The sequence below is a fragment of the Aythya fuligula genome, chromosome 2, assembly GCF_009819795.1.
Source record: "Aythya fuligula isolate bAytFul2 chromosome 2, bAytFul2.pri, whole genome shotgun sequence".
Classification (NCBI taxonomy): Eukaryota; Metazoa; Chordata; class Aves; order Anseriformes; family Anatidae; genus Aythya; species Aythya fuligula.
In genome coordinates, this window is record NC_045560.1 from 69048136 (window position 1) to 69063469 (window position 15334).

Here is a 15334-nt window from a genome sequence, read left to right on the forward strand (position 1 = left end):
CCCAGCCAGAACAGTGTAGTTTGACACTTAACCCTCTCAAAAAATCCCCCACACAGTTTTTTTTGCTTTGTATCCAGGCATGCGAAGGATAAAGCATTGCAGGAAAATGTATTACATTGTTTATAAAGCGTTTAGTTTCAGGTGCTAAAATGCTTTTCTGTGGCTGAGTAGTTACAGCTTTTTATCACTGTAGCAGCTTTTTATCAGCTGAGTTGAGGCTGAGTACTTTAGTTGCATTTGCTACCTGAGTGTCTTGGAACATAATCTTCAATGAAGTTTCTAATTTTGCAGTACTGTCTAGTGACAGTCTTTAAACCACCCAGTTATCACTGTAAAGGGTGACACACACACCAAACTCTGTCTTGCTGGTCCTTAAACAACCTTGCAGTAAGAAGCTGGCTTTCAAGATCTTCAGAATTAGTCCTTCAACTTTCATCACAATCAACAGGCAGTTGTCCTCACATGAAGAGCAACAAAACTCCACAGGCACAGAAAAGAAAAACACTGGCACAGGAATGCTGTATGGGGTGAATCTGATGCAGCCCTGCAACTCGCCAGTCTGGTGCGTTTATACCATGACTGCTTCTTATACATTGTATTTTTCTTTTTTTATAGGCTATGCATTTAGTCAGTGGCTTTATGCTGCTGTTTTAGGAAATGGCATTGTGTGGCTTTATTCCCCTCAGCTGACAGAGATGTAAGAATTTCATTAGTGTGATAACTGCGCTCATTCTGGCTGAAACAACAAGAAAAATGTAGTTTGAAAGTACCTTCCAGGGCTGCTGTGGTTGTGGCCCAGATATGGCCGTGTCAGAGACCCCAATTCATTTCACAGCCTGTCAGTCCTCTAGATGCCATGTTTGTGAAGCAGGCTCCCACAGGTTTCTCCACAGTGGCAGAAGGGCAGCTGGGCAAAGAGCTTAGTCAGTACTTCAAGCATTGGACACTTGCTGGAGATTCATTCAGGAAACATTTCCGATGCAGTAACTTCCTAAGGCTATCTTAATTAGCACAAAGGCTTGCAACCTTCTCTATGGCAGGATGCTATCTCACAGCAGCAAAATAGAAGTAGATCTTTTTTCCCAGCTTGCTATAAAAAGGAGCTGTGAGTTTTTAAAGCAATGTGACTGCAAAGCAAAGAACTGCTATTGTCATACATGAGTTATGCGCAAAAAACGCACTCGACTTTATTTAGTTCAAATTTTGAAAGCCTGAGTATTCACAAAATTCATCTCTATGTTCCATTTCCCAGACAGAGAACAGGGTTATGCCATGTGAATTCTGCATCCACTCACACTGCCTACCATACAGCACCCAACTCCTCCTGAATAAACAACAGCCTACAAATTTGTAACAGAAATTGGCAAATAATGTTGAATAATAAATATATTTGAGAAAATGTACTGCGTTGGATGACAATTCATTAAACAGGAAGAGTTGAAATTGATCAAATGAATTGTTTGTTACTAATTATTTGCCTAGTGCTAGCTGTGTTGTGAGACCTTGAGGGTGGGAATAAATTATCTTAATGAGGGATTAGGTTAAGGCATGTTCTAAATTCTCATTTCAAGAGCTAACCCCACCATTAGTATATTTGCCTATAACTGTGAATCTTCTTTAATAGCTGCCTGTCTTCTTTGCACTGTGTAAAATGTTCCCCCTTTCTAAATCCATGTTCTGTAAATGAAATGTGGCCTCTCACATTTTATCTTCATTAGAAACACCAAAGAAACACCTAGGAGGAAATTACTCTTAGGTAGACTGTAGATAATATATCATTATGGAGAAAAACGTTCACACCACAAAGACAGACGAAGTACCAGGTACTTTTTACTATGGGCTGAATGCATCCCTGTTCAGTTTCTGAAAACCTCACTTGTATAGGGCATGTGGCTTTACAGACGTGGTTTTCCAAGTGAAAGAAAGATGGAGAATTGGGGATAAACTGCCTTATACAACTTGGAAGGGAAAGAGGAACAAGGATGCACTTTTTTCCCTGTAGTAGAGTAAGAGTTCCCTTTTATGTTCAAAAGGCCATACAAGCCCAAGTAGCAAATGTTTAAAATGTGATCTTCCTCCAAAAAGTTTCTGTAACCATGTTATTATCCCATTTAATTACTATTACTGCTCTTAATAATTCATAGCAGAATGAGAGACAGGTAGATGACAGGCCAGTTGAGGTAGGGACCATTCCTCATTATATATTTTTGTAACATCTTAACTCTCGCTACTGCTGAAATATAACCATGTAATAATAAAACATTCTGTTATGCTCTCCCTGTCTGTCTCCCATTTGCAGTAGTTGACCTCAAAATGCTTTTAAAAGAAAGGGCAGATTATCATCTGTTTATACAGGTGGGTCAACATGCATGCTCAGCCAACAGTGTGGCAATCAGCACACAGGCACTCAGCTCCCTGTGCCATGCCTCCTATGCATCAGTCGGATGCATGCTCTCTCTCTTAGGTATTGCTTCCTTAAAAGATCAGCAATGCTGGTTGTTGTGTAATTCCAGGATGGAGAAGTAGGAGAACATGTTAGGTGGTCTTGCCTTTCTGTAAACTGTTTAGAATGTATTTGATCAAATGTCCTCTGTATTTTTAAGACATGATAAAATGCTTCTGTTTGCCAAGAGCTTTAGAGCACTTGTTAAAATATGTACCTTCCTTTAGGTTTGGCTGATATGCATGGCTGTTTTTTTTTTTTTTCCTTGTTTGTTTCCTAGCTACCTGTCTGCAGCACCTGGCAAGTGATCAGTGGCATTCTGGGAGCACCCACACAATGGTAGGCTATGGATGTGAACGCTCAGAGCCCCTTTGAGATGATGTTCATTTCACTGTGAACAGTCAGGTACTCTGTGCTTCCAGAGAGAGCCGTTTAAGGGCACCCACAGGCCCCTTGCTATTGAGATTCAGAGCAGAAACAAACTTCCCAGCATTCATTATCCTATTCACTATCAATTCAGAGGCAGCACTTGAGTGTTTGTAATTGTGCAGTAAAGATTCATCACATTTGGGGGTCAGCTACCTTGTCAGCTCCACAAACACATACACGCACGCACACAGAGGCAAGAAAAAAAATGAGCTTCATACACTCCATTCATGTCAGAACTCAACAACTTTAAGAGCGCAAATATTCTGCAGTCGCTCATGAAAAGAAATTTTTAATAATAAATATCTAACAATTAATGGGCTGGTAGCTGCAGTTGTCTTCAGGGCATAATATCTAATTTCCTTGCAATGTTTCATATCCTTACTTTTCACGCTGCAACAGTCTATCATTAAAACCGAATGCAGGTTTCTATCACTTTTATTTATTTTTCAAATCAACTTATAAATCAGTGCCAGGCCTTGTTACAGATGAGTTCCAATAAATTATCAGCTGTGGACAAATTCTGAATGTTAAACATCTTCTGTTTCTTCCTTCTCTTTTCTTTTCACTGTGCTCCTGCATAGCCCCCTGAGCCTGGAGCACACAACAGACAGGGGTTTGCAATTTTTCCTTTTAACCTAAATGAGAACCTGGCTACTTAATTGGTATTTAATAATGTATTTTAAAATGTATTTTATTCTCAGGGGAAGAAAAAAAAAAAAAAAAAAGTAAATACCCAATGATACAACCTAAACAAAATTTACATCTCACAACTAAGACAGATATCAACTCTTTTACTTCTAGATGACAGATAATTCCCAGAGCCACTTTAAACCCTAATGTAAGTCATATTAATTCTTTTACCAAAGTGCTCTGTCATTGCCCTTTGGAAACAGGTCATAAGTGCTTTTGTGAGCTAATGCTAACTTTTCTTTAACTGATTCTTCTCTTCTAAATTGGGTTACTGAAATCAGCAGTGTATTGCTGATTTTGGCATGACACTATCAGTTATGCACATTATTAGTTCTTCCATTAGGCTAAGGTATATCCAGTGAACTACAGTGACATAGCCCTGCATGGCTGTTGGGAAATTGTGACTACTGTAATCAGTAAAATGAGCTTTAAAAAATTCAGGATTGCAATAGTCTAAAGCTTTGATGTGAGAGCAAGTGAATTAGCTGAGGGCCTTAGTCTGAATGAACTCTGTATCACATGAATACAGGCATAAGTAAAGATGCCCCAAAATTCCTTCATTTATACAAAGCCTGCTCCAAAATGTTGTGTTTTCTCCCAGTTCTTTTTTGAGTCTCTGCCATTCTGCTTTTTTTCTTTTCTTTTTTGTTTCTTTTCTCTTTCACACCTTTTGGTTTTTCAATACATTTCCTCTGTTGCTAGACATGGTTTCCAATCCACATGGAGAGAGTATGATTTGTTTTATTTTACTACCATGAACTCAAGGAAACTCCAAACCATTGCTTGAACCAAGTAACCAAGTGGAATTTGCCCAATGTTCTTTCAATTCTTCTCCTATTTTCCTTTAGCATTAAACAATGAAACAGAAAACTGTTAGTAGAACTGTTAGTAGATAATTTAACAACTGATATTTCTGGGCTTTGTCTGACATTTACTTTGCTGGATAAATTATATCATTTGGTATATTCTTGAGTGGCAGAAAACCTTAATACTTGGCAAAAAATAAAAGGCGGGGGGAATCCTTGAAGAAAACAGGAAGAATTTCTGCATAGCCCGGCTAAATTTTGATTTGGATGAGAGTTAGAGAATGCAGCAGTTTTAGATGCTTATTTTCTTTCCATCTGAATCTAAACAAAAAAAAACAAACCATATCTTCATAGAACTGTAGAATCCTTAAGGTTGGCAAAGACTTCCATGATCATCTAGTCCAATCATAACTTAACAGTTACAGCATCTTCTGTATGTGCCAGCTTCTGGCTTCATCTGAATACAATGAGAAAATGTTTGGTGCATGTTCCGGGTCTTTTCTGATTCCTGCCTAAGAAATCACTTTTAATCTTTTTTAGTCTATCTCTTTTCAGGTACTTGCTGTTATTTCAGTAAAGCAAGTTACTTTCTTCCAATAAATTCTTCCTTCAAGTATGTACTCTTGTAATTTGCCAGATGAAGCAGTCTCGTTCCTATGGCAAAGTAATTATATATATGATGTTTCTCCTTGCTCCTTAGATGAGATGCTCTTCAGGGCAAAGACATTGTTTACTTCATGGTCTGCTCTACATCCATTGCAAATACAACATGAAGTGCATAGATAAACACTGGTACAGAGACGAGCCACATACTCTCCCTCTGTTTAAAGACCTAACTGTTTCTACTCTGCATTAGCGACTACTTTTCCCTATTTGTCAGTTCACACAAATGACTGACAAGTGGAATTAAGGGCATCTTGATCTGCAAAATCTTCAAACCTGAGGACAGAGCAACACTACGAGGTGAGCTTTGTTATCTTTCCCTGACCTAATAAATTTAATTCAGCCCATTTGCCCTGTTCACATGATATGAAAAGCTGTCTACAAGTACTGAGCTAGGAATGTGCAATTCACCAATTTTCATGTGTGTGTGTGCATGTGTGTGTATATGTGCATGTGGGTGCAGGGTGGGGGGAGCAGGGGGACATTTTTGCATCTGGATCCAGTCAGAAAAAGCAATTATTTTTCTTTCCTCCTATTCCTTCCCCATAATACTACCTATATGATAAAAGACACAACATTGTCCATTCTGTCCAGTAAGCCTTTTGAGTTTATTTCAGAAGTGTTTGATAGAGCTGATAGGAGTATAGTTATGTATCCATTTCCACCCTGCAGAGGTTAAGCTTGATGGGACAGATGTTCCTATCACCCGCTACAGGTACAAGTCTGTGCTGACAGAAGGACTTATGTTCCTCAGTCAGTGTGAGGAAAGCCTCTGAGTACTTCTTTGGGCCTTTATCACTCCTACCCTCAAGTGACACCTCTCAAGCTGCTCCTTCTCAACCTCTCAACTCCTTCTCAACTCCTCTAGAAGTAGGAATCACAGGAAAGTCATGAGTGATCAGAAGGGTAACAGAAAATGTTTTTATACATATATTAACATAAAAAGGAGGACTAAGGAGAATCTCCATCCTTTACTAGATGCGGGGGGAAACTTAGTGATGAGAGACGAGGAAAAGGCTGAGGTGCTTAATGCCTTCTTTGCCTCAGTCTTTAGTGGCAAAAACAGTTGTTCTCTGGATACGCAGTACCCTGAGCTGGTGGAAAGGGATGGGAAGCAGAACGTGGCCCTCATAATCCACAAGAAAATGGTTGGCAACCTACTACAGCTCTTGGATGTACGACCTAAGACCTTAGGTCTTTGATGTCGATGGGGCTGGATGGGATCCACCCGAGGATGCTGCGAGAACTGACGGAAGAACTGGCCAAGCTGGTTTCCACCATTTATCAGCAGTCCTGGCTATCAGGGGAGGTCCCAGTCGACCGGCAGCTAGCAAACGTGATGCCCATCTACCAGGCCAGAAGGTAGACCAAGGGAACTATAGGCCTGTTAGTTTGACCTCAGTGCCTGGGAAGCTCGTGGAGCAGATTATCGAGTGTCATCACGCAGCACTTGCAGGGCAAGTAGGAAATCAGGTCCAGTCAGCATGGGTTTATGAAAGGCAGGTCCTGCTTGATGAACCTGATCTCCTTCTATGACAAAGTGATGCACTTGGTGGATAAGGGAAAGGCTGTGAATGTGGTCTATTTGACTTCAGCAAGGCTTATGACACCATTTCCCACAGCATTCTCCTCAAGAAACTGGCATATGCTTAGTTGGGTTAGAAACTGCCCGGGTAGCCAGGCCCAAAGAGTCGTGGTGAATGGAGTTAAATCCCGTTGGAGGCCGATCACTAGTGGAGTCCCCCAGGGCTCAGTACTGGGGTCAGTTCTCATTAATAACTTTATTGATAATCTGGATGAGGGGATCAACTGCACCCTCAGTAAGTTTGCAGACAACACCAAGTTAGGGGTGTGTGTCGATCTGCTTGGGGGTAGGAAGGCTCTGCAGGAGGATCTGGATAGGCTGGACCGATGGGCTGAGGTCAACTGCATGAAGTTTAACAAGGCCAAGTGCCGGGTCCTGCACCTGGGGCACAACAACCCCAAGCAGCACTACAGGCTGGGAGATGAGTGGTTGGAAAGCTGCCAGGCAGAGAAGGACCTGGGAGTGATGGTTGATAGTTGGCTGAATATGAGCCAGCAGTGTGCTCAGGTGGCCAAGAAGACCAACAGCATCCTGGCTTGTATAAGAAGCAGTGTGGCCAGCAGGTCTAGGGAAGTGATTGTTTCCCTGTACTCGGCTCTGGTGAGGCCGCACCTTGAGTACTGTGTTCAGTTTTGGGCCCCTCGCTACAAGAAGAACATCAAGGTGCTTGAGCGAGTCCAGAGAAGGGCGACAAAGCTGGTGAGGGGTCTGGAGAACAAGTCTTATGAGGAGTGGCTGAGGGAGCTGGGGTTGTTCAGCCTAGAGAAAAGGAGGCTCAGGGGCAACCTTATTGCACTCTACAGGTACCTTAAAGGAGGCTGTAGCGAGGTGGGTGTTGGTCTGTTCTCCCACTTGCCTGGTGACAGGATGAGGGGGAATGGGCTAAAGTTGTGCCATGGGAGGTTTAGGTTGGATATTAGGAAGAACTTCTTTACTGAGAGGGTTGTTAGGCATTGGAATGGGCTGCCCAGGGAAGTGATTGAGTCACCATCCCTGGAAGTCTTTAAAAGACGTTTAGATGTAGAGCTTAGTGATAAGGTTTAGTGTAGGACTGGTTAGTGTTAGGTCAGAGGTTGGACTCGATGATCTTGGAGGTCTCTTCCAACCTAAATGATTCTGTGATTCTGTGATTCTACATATGACAGGAAATATCTCCTACAGAAATTAGTTACTAGCCACGGCCTCTAGCTTCCAACATTTTCCAGCTCCTCTCATCAGTCTGTCTCTCTGCCAGAAGTACGTCTTTGCTACATGGCACGATCCTATAAGATGTCCTAATACAGATATGTTACACCTTCACCACAACACAAATGTCTCACACATCAGCTGTGCATCAAATAAGAGCCAGGACCACGGTTTCTGTTTTCTGTGACTCTGCAGAGCCAACTGTTTGAAATCCAGCAGCTTTCAGTCTGATATCTGCATTCACACCAAAATGCCCAGAATTAGCTAAGATTTAGCCACATATGCTCAGTATAAATGAAAACCAGGCCACTTTCATTTCTACATTTATCTAGAAGCTCATTTCAGGAATCCATTGTGAAATGTAATAACTGATACATTTTCTTGGTGTTAAGGAATTTTTTTTCTAGACCCTCTATAGCCACTCTGCTTCTTTGCACTGTACCTAGCAGTGCCACCTTAGAGTCAGGCTGCAGGGGCATGTGTCTCAGGACTCCAGGTGCTTTTCAGAGCTCTCCCACTTGACTCCATGGAAAGTCTGGGACAAATATCTCTCCTTCCCATCTCCACCCCATGAGTTCCTGAGGCAGATTGGTAGCGGATGGCACTTCCCAGAACTGCCGTGAGGCCTAATTAATTTGTGGGATGCTTGGAGTTGTTTGAATGAAAGGCGCTACAGAAGTGGGAAAGTATTAATTATTATTATTATTTCACAGAAGCCCTTTTCTTTGTCCTAATGAGCACTCTGTGTCTGCCAGAAGACTGCCTTCAAATCTTTCTAGACACGAGTTCTATTAACATACAAACGAACAGGTCACACTGCTTCTGCAGCAGAACTCTTTAGCATGTTAATGACAAATTCACACCAGTGGCCCCTCAGTGCTCTGGAGAAATACAGGTTTTGCTCAGCACTTAATAAAGAAAAGACCATCATAAAAATATGTCATTTGGGGACGATTAATACTGTTGCAAGAGATAAAATTGAAGAGGAAAATGACATAAATTTACCTTTACATGGGTGCCAAGTATGGTTTCTGCTTTTAATCTTGCTGTCAGAATAGTATTCATCTGGGGCTACTCAGCAGAGAGGTCTGTGGGACCAAGTCTCCAAGTGAAGGCTCACAAAAAGGCATCTGTAATGCCCAGTTTTTGCTATGACTTAGATATGAGCTCCAAGTGGTGTGGAGGGCCTGCAGAAGCCTCGGGAGGAGCAGGGCTGGCACATGCTGCCCTAACACCACCAGAGAGCTGCAGCATTGGATGTCACCTGAGGATCCTTCTCAAGGCCCCGGCCACTTCATTTGGGCCTTCTGTGCAAGGAGGCATTTCTGACAAGCTGGGCCTGCCTATCAACAGATGGGCTCTTAAACTTGTGATCACGGTGGTGTGCATTACTTCACAGTTTTGAGTGTTGTTAGCTTGTTTTGTTCTTTAAGATAAAAAAAAAAAAAAAATAGGAAAAACTCATGGTCCTTATTTATTTCAAAGTGCAGTTTAAGGTTTTTATTGTTTTGTTTATTTTCAGTTTTTTAATCAGTGATTCTCTGTGTCACTGCTCTAAGTTATGAGAAAAGAAAACTTTGCTCTAAGGACTTGACCCACAGCCAGAAGTCAGCAGAAAGCACTCTCCACAACTCTCTTGGGCCTTGGATCAAGGCCTCCATCAAGAAGTTACAATTTATTCTTGAAGAACGTAGTTTGGTGGCAAGATTTTTATGCATGCCTTTAGAAGTTGTCTTCTCTTTGTTCTCTTCATTTCTTCTCTTCATTAGTTTTCCTTTGTCTTTTTTTTAGATTAGTAGCCAACAACTGCGTCAGGTCTTGGGAGTACATGGGGACATTACCCCAAATCAGCAGAAGCTGCCTGTTACACTGTCTGAGATGAACACAGGAGCAAAGGTGAGTTGTTCCACTGGGGGAAGCCACTCCAGGGCTTACAGCCATCAAGAATAGCGATCACACAGAGCTCTGCACTAGCTAGAGGCTGTCTAATTGCTGCTCCAGTAGGAAACACTCTGTACACACACTGAAAAATCATGGCAGGGATTTGAAGACAGCATGCTGACACTGATGTTGCCATTTGAAATTCAATCAATTAATATTATAGAGAGGCAAAACCGTTACTAGAGCAGAAACACTGCTGTTGCCCTCATGGAGCTGAGCATTGTACCAAGTGCTGGTACTAAGTGGTTTTCTGTGTCCTATAAAGGTTAGATGCTATCTTTGAGGATTTCATTCTCCCTATCATTTTCTTTTTCTCCTGACTATACTTTCTTCTGACTATTCTTGCTTATCTTAGGCATAGTGAGAGAGTTTATAAAGGAGTGAAGGACAAAATGAAACTGAAAAACAGTATAATTGGTATTTTAGTTGTACAGACACCAGCTTCAATATTCCATTGGCAAACCAAAGTCTTATGATGATCTTACGATGAAAAGAGCAACAGATACATTTCTTCACAGGCTTTTAATTGGAATCCAGATAAATTACCTTGTGAAGTTGCGGGATGCCTGAAGCATGCACATGATGTCAAGGAAAGTGACTTTGTGCACTAGAATTCAGAAAGTGCACAGCCAGTGGCATAGTTTAGGCATAGTCCACGGAAAGCTTCCCAGCTACAAAGAAGGTAAATTTTGCCTATCTGGGAAAGAAAGCTGAGCCATAGGAATGGGAAATAGAAGAAATGGTACTTTGGTGTCAGAGAGCACAGTGGAAGCATGCTTTTTGCTCTTGCTGCCCCAGGGAAATGGGAGGGATGGGAGCTTCAGTCTGCAGGGAGGATTGATATCTGCCAACAGTCCCCCTCCCTACCTGGTCCTCAATCCTCTAAGCTCTTAAATGACAACAGCAGAAGCAGTATCAGCAAGCCTCATTTGGTAGAGAAATTAACCCACCATTCTTGGTTTGTTTTGCTGTCCTTGGCAGCCAGCTATCCTAGGCAGCTGCCTCCTTGCCTTGCCTGTGCTTGCAGCAAGCCTTGCTGTGGAAGCATTATCACTGCCCACGATGGCATTGCACCAAACAGGCTGGAATAGATGAGTGCAACACTGGCCACTGCTGCTGAACCCAAAATGATTTCCATGGCTGAGTGGTTGTCTGTAGTTCTGCATGTGGGTAGGGAGGATGGTGAGCTATTTGCAAGCATTGAAGTTGGCCTGGCAGATAGTAAACCTTTGCAGGCTCCCGCTGTGGTCCACAGGAAAATAGGGATTCCTCCAAAGGGTGGTGGCTAGATGTAAGGACCTCTAGCCTCTTTGTTTTTCAGTGTTCTCAGATGGTCATATTCTTGCACTTGCAGAAAGGATCTGTTTTTCAAAGATGTCTGCCTAGCAGGTCTCATAGTACTAGGCAGAATTGCTTTGGTGAACATTTTGGGAAAGTAAAGAGGTGTTTAAAAGCATGAAATAAGGCTCTGGAGTCTGACCTTTTTATCTGGTTTTAGCTATCTTACAATGCATTGCTACATGACAGTAACTTTCTGTTCCTAATACACAGACAGCGAAGAAGGAGAAAGAAACCAACTTATCAGTCAGACTGCAGATGGACATGGTCTCACTCATTCATCAAATACAATCAAAGTCAATGCAACAGTGTCGGTAAATCCCATTTAATGATTTCTCCCCAAATAACTTTTACACATAGAGATCCATGATCAATTTGCCTCTTGGAAATATAGCTTGCCACACACCAAATGCTCAGCAAGGCACAGGGGTAGGAATCATTTATAAGACAACTTTATGTTTTAACAAAGCCACAAAAACAGTTCAGGGCTGCTAACGCCCATTTTATTAGACAGGCCAAACACTGTTTTATTTTCTACTGTCTAGTAAATACCATCTACTATTCACTAGCAAAACAAAGTCTAAAGCTGGCCAAGATTTTGTTTTGTAGGAAAGGGTGAACTCATTTTTTCAGAAAACAATGCCAGTTGCCATGCAAACATCTTAAGTCCTGATTCTCTTCCCACATATATTATTATTTTATTTGCATAATTCTGGTGGCCTATGTTTGTTCCCTTTCCCTTTCCCTTTCTCTTTCCCTTTCCCTTTCCCTTTCCCTTTCCCTTTCCCTTTCCCTCTCCCTCTCCCTCTCCCTCTCCCTCTCCCTCTCCCTCTCCCTCTCCCTCTCCCTCTCCCTCTCCCTCTCCCTCTCCCTCTCCCTCTCCCTCTCCCTCTCCCTCTCCCTCTCCCTTTCCCTTTCCCTTTCCCTTTCCCTTTCCCTTTCCCTTTCCCTTTCCTTTTTTTCCAAAAATCCTCATTTTGGCTTGTTGAGACAGACCCAAAACACACTGATGTGGGTAAGATGTCTGTTAATTTCAGAGAGCTCTAGATGAAGCTTCTATTCTAGGAAAAAGAATACTGCTGTGTAGTAACCCTAGCACTTATCTTCTCCCCTACACATATCCAAAAAGCAATTTAACGCACCAGCAGCAGTTGCCTATTAATCGGGCTAGAAAAAAGGTAGCCTGGGAGGGTGGGTTTCAAAGAGGAATGTGGCACTATTATGTATTGCTTGCAAAGTAAACAAGCAACATCAGTATAGTCATTTCCTAATTACGAGCTGTTTCATAAACTGTAAATGCTAACATGGGAGAGGTAAATCATAGCAATTTAATTAATAAAACACTTTAGACAATTAAATCCATATGTGCATGTCCCGGGGCGCAACATCAATAATAGAAGCTTGCAGGCATATTTTGGAAATTTTATGCAATCATTTGCAGATCTTGTAGTCAATAATTGGTACAAACTGTTTTAACTCTTCTTTGCCTGGTCTGGAAAAGGGAAAGGAATTGTTAATTACTATTATTATTATTGATTTTATTCCTCTTATTATGTTGCCTATTTTTTCCATACTACGCATCTATTATAAAATTATTTCTGTACACCCTGCAAGATGAATCTGATTTTGTCCTCATATGTATGTGAACTTGTAAGCAGTACAATGAATTAACTTCACCATATAAAGGCAGTAGACTTGTTTTCCCAAACCACAGAGCTGGACTACGAATGTCAGACACACCAGAGTTTCAGACTCTGAATCCAGTTGTGGGCCTACACCCTGAAGGATCTTTTCATGACTAAAGCTGTCATAAAATATTTTGGAGACCTTATGCACAGTGCTGAATAGAGATTTTTGACAGTTCCAGATAGACAATTGATGCACATTCAGACAGACTACCTCAGGTGTGCCTCCTCAGTCGGACTCCTGCAGTGCCTGTTACCCTGACACACTGCAAACCAGGCTGCAAACTATCCAGAAAAGCAACTGTGTAAGAGGATCTATGCCCCATATGGTTTTCCTGTGGGACACCGAGGTTGGTTGTGTGATATAAACCTCCATAATTTGGGATATCTAGCAAGTTACAGTGTCTGTTAAGCTCAGGAGCCCATTTAACCATACCAGCAACCACACACCTTAGTAAATTGGCTGTTCTCCATTTTCCTTCAGACAAACTGCTAGCAATATCCAAGCCCAGCATTTATAACATGTCAAATTTCAAGGAGCTATCTCCAGGATGAAGAAGCTGGCTGTGGTTGAGCTCAGACAACACTCAAAAATGTGGCCAAGGATTCTGTCCGCACATGCCAAAGACAAACAACTTCTGTATATTAAGAAATTGTTGGTGTTTTCTAAGGCTCATTAAGCATGGAGAAGAAAATAGCATCAGCTTCCTGAGGAACTTTCCTTCACCCTAAAACTGAAAAGGAAATTATCTCCCTTCCTCCTGGCTGAGGATTTAGCCACTGGAAAATACTTGAGTAACTGAGACTCATTGGAGCTGCCCATTGAAAGTGTGAGTGGGCTGGAGATGGCAGAGAATGTAGCAGTGAATTTTCAGGGTTCAGTCTGCTGTGAGCACTGCAGGACAGCAATCATATCCCTCCACTGGCTCCCATCTAATTTCCAATGTCCATGTAAAGCTTTGCTCTTACAATCTCAAAAAATAATGCATCCATCCCTTACAACGTCAAAGTGTGGTATGCTCTTTGAACTGCTCTAACTGCATCTCTTCTGGGACAATGTGAATCTCAAAGACTTTTAAAACAATTACTGGATTCAGCCTCATTTACACCAAAATTCCAGTTCTGTTTTATGCACTGCCATGACAGCAGTGTTCCTTTACGACAAGGAAGCTCACAAAATCCTAGAAGTAGCACATAAGTGCTGGGAATATCTTCAACTGAGTGGATCCTAAAGGGATCAGACAAACGTTAAATTCTCCAAGAAAAACAGTGAGTTCTTCAGGGAAACTCCAGTTTGAGTCAAACATGTAGATTAAGCCCCTGAACCTTAACTGTCTACCCACTCTGAATCTTAAACTCCCCCCCCCTTCACACTTCCCAGAAAGAACCAAAAAAGGAAGATTTGCCAAAGATTTAAGGAAATCTACCAGGGCCTTCACTATTTCTGTTGTTAACTAGATGGTAAACCACTGTTTACTTATAAAAATACTACAGGAAAAAATCCCTCCTGTATTTGAGAGCAAACTATCACTTCCTATGAATTCCACCTTCCCTTGCATTCTTGTTGTCACAAGTTACATGAGGTATTGCTATTACCTTTCTGATAATAGAAAATCAAGGGTTTAAACATTTGTCTCCCCTCCTGATATTTAGGGATGATGGGTGTAGTGCCTATTGTTTTTTCCAGCATCAGGATTTCATCTGCTACAATCTGTCTAATATTTGAAGTCTTTGGAGATGGTAAAGTATGAATCACTGGTACAGCTACTGAAAATTGTGTAAAAATTATCATCTACTGGTAGGGTGGGAAAATTCAGTAACTTTCTATAAATGTGGATTAAAGAAAAAGATTTAAAACTGTCTTGGTTAAACCAAAAATAATTGTAAACTATTTAAAAAACTGTAACGCTTGGCTTTTTCAAGTTCCTTTTAAATTACTATTATTCAGATATTTGGTAATTCAACACACTGCACCACGGCATTTTAATTTAAAGCTTTAACTTGCAGCATGAAATTCTAACATGAGGGATGTTGGTTATAACTATGTTGGCCATTACTGAGTTGGCAATATATAATGATGAGTATTTGCATATTTGCTTTTTATTTTTACAATTATTTTTTTTTCTACTCAGTAGAACACAGTAAAACTCTCTTGGTTCATATGTGTTGTCAGAGCATGGGGCGATATCAAAATGAATAATACTGAGGTGGTTACTGGCAAAGCTTTATGGCAAATAAACATGAATGACATCATTTATATGTAAATCCCGTTCCTGGGATGTTAAGCAGTTTGAAAGTCATTGCACTGACTTGCAAGTCACTCTTTAAGTGAGCTGCAAGTTTCTTCTCTTGTACTGCTTTGATTCCTGTCCTGCTTCCTCTGATGAGAGGCAAATGCCCTCACTACAAGTCCCACCATACAGCCATGCTAGCAAATGTTACCGCTGACAACTCTGCTGCTAGCTCCTGTTGCCTCAGCTCTAAGATTGTCTTGACATCTGATGCCAGTTTTCCCATGTGTGGTTCAGTGGCTCAGTAGTTTGTTAATGCAGGAAATCTTAACTGAAGG